The sequence below is a fragment of the Streptopelia decaocto genome (genome assembly GCF_964273445.1).
Source record: "Streptopelia decaocto genome assembly, chromosome: 2".
Lineage (NCBI taxonomy): Eukaryota > Metazoa > Chordata > Aves > Columbiformes > Columbidae > Streptopelia > Streptopelia decaocto.
The window spans coordinates 12,430,530-12,438,071 of NC_138655.1; positions in this window are offsets into that span (position 1 = coordinate 12,430,530).

Below are 7,542 nucleotides of genomic sequence, written 5' to 3' on the forward strand. Positions count from 1 at the left end.
TCTGTCACTGGGACAGCAATATTCCACCTGTACCTGACCAGCTTGGACCTGGGAGCCTGTAGCAGGAAGGGCTGTGGCTCCCCCTGTGGTGTCAACCCCGTGCCAAGCCCGTGTGGCCTTCAGCCAGCACTGTCTGCCACCTCAGGAACACCTGCACAGGGCAGTGACAGCCTGTCCCCAGTGTGTCACCCACTCCACTGTGTTGATGACATCCTGGTGATGTCAGGGAGATGCTGAGCAGTGTCATGTGCAACATGTGAGGACATGGTTGGGAAGTTAGTGCAAGGACCAGCACTAGTGACTGGCCTCCAGCTGGATGTTGTGCCGCTGATCGCAGCCCACGGGCCCAGCTGTTCAGCCAGTTGGTTAAGCTTTGTTTTCCCTTCATAAGCTGATGCTGACTATGGCCAGTCACCTTCCTGTCCTTTGCCTGTTTGGGCACAGGTTCCAGGTCTGTTTGGTCCATCACCTTTCCAGGGAGGTGCGGCTGGTCCTCTCACAACCTCTTCCTGAAGACAGGAGCGATGATGCTGTTGTCCAGTCCCCAGGATCACCACCACCACTCAGAGAACTAAGAGCGGCTGTACACTGACACCCGCCAGCTCTCCCCGCAGCCAGCGATGCAGCCCACCAGCTTCCCATGGGGTTCTGCTTGCCCACGTTGTTCAAATATGCCCCCCAACCTGCTCCTTCTCTGCTGAGGGACCCAGTAATGATCTGTAGGGTTCAGCACTGCCGTTGTTTCACCTGTTCTGAACTCAACCTTTGCAGAAGCTGAACATGTCACAGTAACGTGTTTGTCAGGAGGGAAGGAATTTAACTCCTGCATTCTGCCCCAGCAGCTGCCTTCTCTAGGAGCACAGCCCTTCCCCCTCCAGCAGGCAGAGCCTTGCCCAGCACCCATTGCACGAGCTCGGGCATGGTCACGCCAGCCAAGACACAGCACAGGCCTCCCCACTGGCAGCCAGGGCTCTTCTGGCCTCCATGGCTCCCTCCAGGACAAATTCCTGAAAAGAGAGCTGGTTCTGTGCCAGCCGAGACCAGTACAGACAGATGCACCCACGCTGAGGGAGGGGATGGTAGTTTGGTTCATGCACCATCAACAGAGACCTGACGGAACCCAGCCCGGCTGTGCAACCTGTGAGAGCTGTGCCAGGACAGCTCCTCAGGAGCTGGGGGCTGTAGGACACGTCTCGGCAGGAGCTGAGCACCAGCCCACGCCGAGACTGGACATAATTCAAACTGCTAGAGCTGCTCTCCTGCACCTACAGCAACTACACATCAATCACTTTATGCTATAAAAATGTGTCACCTCCTGCAGGACAGCGGGCTGGACAGCAGTGACGTCCCCTTGGGCAGGGACATCTCTCAAGGTCACTCCTTGAGGCTGAGAGAATCCTTACCCAGCATCTGGTATCTATAGCAAGGTAAGTGAAGTTTTACATTAGGCCTACGAGTATATTGTGTGCTACTGACATATACATCCAGCTATTATTGAAAGTATAGTAAGCAGTGGAGTGTTCGACTGCTGTCTAATCACCATCTAAATCGTTATTTAACTCATCATTTAAATCATCAAATCACTGTTTAATGTTCAATTATAGCTTAATTGCCATTTGATTACCATGTGATTTTCATTCAGTCATCAACTAATTACCATTTGTTCATCATTTGATCATTAATAAAACCCTTTTAGTTATTCTCATAACGATGACTTCTCTCAATAATTCACCGGTGACACCAGATACGCAAACCAAGATGTACAGCAGGGAAAAGAGGGAATACAATGGTAAGATGGCAGAAAAAAAAATGGATAGGATGACATAGGGAAGGAGGGGAGTAGAAATAACCCAGATTTAATAGCCTGAAGCCTTTAATGTCCATCCCTGCTGGAACAACATGCTCCTGTTTTAGTGGGTAGGAAAGCCAAGAGCAACAAAGGAAGAACGCAAACTGCCACCAGGCTTTTTTTCCTTATCTGAATTTATTTTTAAGCTCTTCCTTTAGAAAGCTCTAAACCGTCCCTAAACAAATGCAAATACCCTGTCCCCACCACAGAAGCACAGTTTCCTAAAGTTGGTTAAGAAAAGTTAAAACACACAGAAAACTTGTAACACATTATAGCTTTTGTTATTAATGCAATTACTTATGATAAGGCTTCAAGTTGTAGGTCCTGTTTGGGAGTTACAGCAGACCCTGGGGAAAAAGCAGAATACAAGGGGCAGTTGGGGGGCAGTGTAAGTTACTGCTGCGACTCTGCAAGAGGAAAAGCGGTAATGATTTTATTATTAAGGAAAATGAGGATTCACAGGCAGATTAGCAAATACTCTGGAAAACCACATCTAATTAGTTTCTGGAGCTGAAGTAGCCAATAAACATCAGCAAGTGTCTCTTCAAAGTGAGTTCATCACAGTATTCCTCAGCAGGGAATAAATATATCCCTGCATTTCTTCTTTAAAACAAATTATATTACAGCCAAAGTCTCTATAATGCTTTATGAAGTCCTGACTCTGAACTAATCTGCTTTGGGACAAATCCACGATGCCAGAGTTAACCAGCATTCCTCCCTGTGCTTTATCTGGGTATAAACAACAGTGCAAGGATTCCCTTCCACTTCAAGCAGGTCCAAACTGACCAGTACGTAATGTGTCACGTAAGTCAAAATGCAACTTATGCCAATTTTATATGATGCTTAGTTTTAACTCTTTGAGTCTATAGAAAATATTTATATATATTTTGGTATAATTCTAGCAGATATCAGTTGGTTAGACCCGTTATATTTTCTCGTCCTTCCATAGCTGAAATAAATAGAAATGCATAGAAAACAAGCCTTCCAGCTTTCACATTTTGTATTTTTTAAAAAATACTAAGTCAGACTAATGAAAATCCAGTTGCATACAAATGAAGTAACATCAAACAGCGCCCTCCATCTTCAAGTTCTCCACCAATACATCTTTGTCGTGCCAAAACTAAGTACAAGGAAAGAAGGAAATGAAAAAAGTTCTTGTCTCGCAAGAAACTCGGCTGGAGAAGGGAATCAGAACAAATGGCTGGTTTGTGCTGTCCAACTCAGCGCTCTGCGCAGAGCACCACCCCAGCACCACCAACCCCGTCCCTGGATGTCTGACATAAACCTCCCCTGAGTTTATGGTTAAAATATGAGAGAATCATAGAACAGTTTGGGTTGGAAGGGACCTTCAAAGGTCATCTAGTCCAACCCCAATTATAAATCCCAGTTCACATTCCAGCATGAATCAAAAGACCCAATGTATTGCGTTTACTTGTAAGTCTGACGGTGGCAGCCGGTGTTGTCTCCCAGCACCATGACCTTGTGAGAAATGCGGTTGTGATTCGTGCTAAGATGTTTAATGTTTACAGATATAACCAAATGAGGCACGGGCTCTGAACCTGGAAAGAGGAAAAGGTGGTTAAGTTCTATATAAAAAGTTATGAAACTTGTTTATAAAGTTAGATTGATAGAGGGAACTAACATTTTAAAGGTTAAGCAACTACATAATAAGGGCCTACTAACACACTAACACTTTAAGCCACATAATGAATATTTAGTTTAGAGCTGTAAGAAACCAATTGTGCTAAGAAAAAAGCAGGACTTCTTCATTGAATGCCGAGATAAGAAGTTTTACAGCACCAGCTGCAATCTTAAGGAGACAAGATAGCCAAGATTTACAGCAAAAAGGGGGCGCCAGTCTGGTTTGGGTCAACTGGGCAGCTTGGGTTCCAGCCAATTCATCATAATGAGCCAGAGGTAAAAAGTTCACTGTGATGAAGCTGAAGGAGCCTTCATCCAAAGACCCCCAAAGACCCCTCCTCAAATTCACCAAGTGACACTGCGCAGGTGCAACAGGGGAGGGTCAAGGAGGAGACTATGGAAATGGTTATCTGAGACTCATTTTAATAAGAAGCGGGGAAAGGTTATGAATATATATAGGCATTCCTGGGGTTATTATGAATATGTAATACCTTACTGTATTTCAGCACACTTCTTATTGTTAGAAGGTGTGTGTGTTGGGGGGAGCGAATCCCCCATGCACCCAGCGCTGTTTTGTTTATGCTCTAATGAACACGTGTTTAAGGAGTACAATTAAGGAATTGGATTAAATGTCGTTTATCCATAGAAAAAGCGTAAGTTATTTATTTCAACCTGTTGTTTAGTTGATTAACCAGGCCTGGGAAAGCTCATTATCTGGTTTGAGATGAGGGAGGGGAGGGGAGGGGGAGAGAGGAGCCTTCCCATTGCAGGCTTTAATTTATCTGATGATAAAGTTGGTGTGTGACAAATACAGTAGCTGACAGGTACTGTGTAGGCACTATATGGAGTAGAATGATGCCACGTGATGCTGATGCCATCAGATACATGAAAAAGAGAGACCTCTGATTTAAATGCCCCAATCTGGGCTCGCAAATAACAGCCATATGCATTATCTGTTTCCAGATGTTGTTTGCAGGAGAAAACAGCTCCAGACAAAATAAAAACGGGGATACCAAATACGCAGTACACTCTATAGTAATTAGCAAGTGTCCTATGTGTACAAAGGAAGCAGGAAAGTCAAAATCCAGTTTCCACCACTGTGTAATTACCTGCGGTTACCGAGTTACCGTGTGGCAAAACCTGAGCCACAGTGGGGCCACTTTACAGCTTGTGTTTGACAGAGATAAAGGCAACTGGAGATGGAAACTCAGGTACTGGATCTGATTCCTGCCTGGTGACGGCAGGAGAAATGGAGACCTTGGAGAAAAATGCAATATAGGCAGCGATCATTAGCCAGGAAAGTTGTCTGGCATGGGGCCAGGCACCAGGGAGAACAAGTGACCCCAGGTGTCCCCAGGCAGCCTGTGGCAGAAGCTTCTCCCACCTCCTGTTGTCTCCCAGTTGAAAGAGAAAACTCACCTAGAAAAAGCAGTATAAGGCTCAAGGTTAATATTAAGAATAGAATCGTGTCCCACCACTGGAAGTGGCAATAAGGGCATGAGGGCAGCGGGGATATGTGCACAGAGCTGAGATGGTTTCCTGCACATGACAGTATCTCATCTCAAACGCTTGAGGGGTTTATGTGCCTGCGATGGGATGTGCATCAAAATGTCACCATTGGCAATGAAATGCATTTCAATCTGCATTTTGAAAAGCAAAGCAAAAATCAGCCGAGGTCAAAGCACATCCACCACATTCTCAAAATAGCAACCAATTTCTTGCTACCAGTGTCCTCTTCTGCAAGAGTTTCCTCCAGCAGACACAAGGACAAAGCACTCGATAAAACGACCACTGTCCTGGCATGGAAAATGCAGAGGCAGCAAATAAACATATCCAGGCATAAGGAAGGTGGTAAAGCTTTGTAACCTAAACCTTACCACCAGGGGTTTATTTATGTTGAAATATAGGTGAGGGATGTGTTTACTCCATATTTCCCCCATGGACCAGTTGTTGCTGGGCCCAGGAAGCCCCACACGGACATTTGGGTCCAGGATCTCCGTATTCACTGCACAACTCTATAAAACACGTCTGGACCCATCCTGTGATGTTGGAAGCACCTGGCACAGCAGGGCTCACACCCAAAACAGGGCAGGCTCACCCACTCAGTGTTAGCAATGATCCCCATCGCACAGGAATCCCATTCTCCTCCAAACCACACCCAGGGAGAGCCTGGGAGAGCACAAGCTGGCCTGGACCCACACCATTGTGGACAGGGTGCCACCAGCGAAAGGGGGACAGATAGCCAGGGCCCTGGAGTCTCCCAGTATAGATGAAGCCATTCATGCCAAGAAGACATGGCTGGGACTACAGACCCCTGCCCTTCGGTGGCAGCTCCCCCGGCCTGTCCTGCCCTTAGACAATCCAGTCTTGTAGCCTAGAGGAACTCATAAAGTCAACCCCCAGTGATATGACCATATACAGACAGCAGATCAAAGGATTGGTATGTATATATATAATTCTGTATACTTTTACTAGGCAACATAAATTTACAGGACCATGTATGTTTCAGATCCTATATTAGGGCTATCAGAAACCACAGCGTTAAGATCCTATCGCCTGAAGAACGTGAATCTGAAGGCTGTGTCACAGAAACCTGAACAGGCAGGAGCTGCCTCAGAGGGACCCACAGGCAAAGCAGGGGCTGAGATGAAGAAAACCCGAACATTCCCATGACAAAACAAATTAGGCACTGTAACAGCATAGGTGGAACCGCTTAAAATCAGATATGAGACTGCAACATACCCTACCAAGTCATCTTGCTGCTCCTCCAGAGCTGCTCATTTTGTGTGTGCGCCCATTGCCTTAACACTCAGGCATCTTCCGTCCCTGGAGACATCCCAGGCCAGGCTGGACGGGGCTCTGAGCAACCTGATCTGGGTGAAGATGTCCCTGCTCATTGCAGGGGGTTGGACTGGATGACCTTTGAAGGTCCCTTCCAACCCAAACTGTTCTGTGATGCTATGAGTTCAACACCTGGCCTGTGGCCCTGCTGTTTGCATTTGGGTGGCCTGGTGACCCCGGCCTGAAGCCCCCTCCAAAACCCAGCTGCCAGCCCACAGCCCCTTCGTCCTTGGCTTTTGTTCACCTCTTCACTTCTGGAAAATGATACCAGCAATGGCCCCAAGCTTCACTCTGCACCTTCTCTCAGCTCTGCCCAAAGCATTACCGGCTCCTGCTCTGACACACACAGTTGGTGCGAAGGCTCATTTCGTGCAGAATTGTGTTTCCCATGGGTTTTTTTTGCTTTAGCCCTTCAGTAACAATGTCCCATTTACATTTTGACCATTGTAAGATGTGTGTAAGATGGGAGAGGACCCTTTGTGGGCATTCCCAGGATCTTGTTCCTGAACACTCACAGACGGACTCACCCTCGGAATTATTTTTCCTGTTTATGTTACTTTGCTTATATTACCCACGGATTTCAGTTACTATTTAAAATACCTTGTCAGCTTTTATTTTCAGTACCTTGAATAACTTTATCTCAGCAAACTCTGTCACGCTGCTGTTCACTATGTGCAGCACAAAACCTTGCGCAGCTCTTTGGAGCTCCACAGGAACAATTTAGGAACTGCTGACACTATTTTCCATGCAGTAACGTCATGCTGAGCAAGCTGGATTTTCAGGGTGCATAATTTATCAGCTGCCCATATTTATTCTGGATTGAATGGCTTTTGCTTTTGTCCAGAACACACAAACTGGTTCCAGAGAGCAACACGTGCAGGCACTGTGAGCCAACGCGAAATTACTGCCCCACTGACACAAAACAACCAGCGTGCATCAACAGCATCCCAGTAAACAGCAGCGTGGAGGTTGAAGGAGACACCGGCAGCCTTTGGGTTAGCCCAGGTCACAGCTCCCACAGCAAAACGGGCACAGGTGACACAGCCAGCGCCCTGTCCCACCCAGCAGCCCCGTCCCACGTCACAGCAAGTTTGTGGCTGCGAACGCAGAGCAAGGACCAGGACAGCGAGCGGTAGGAGGCAGAGATCAGGGGTACGACACGAGCACGAGGGAGAAAGACAACACAGAAACAGGCGTTACCAAGGAGGGAG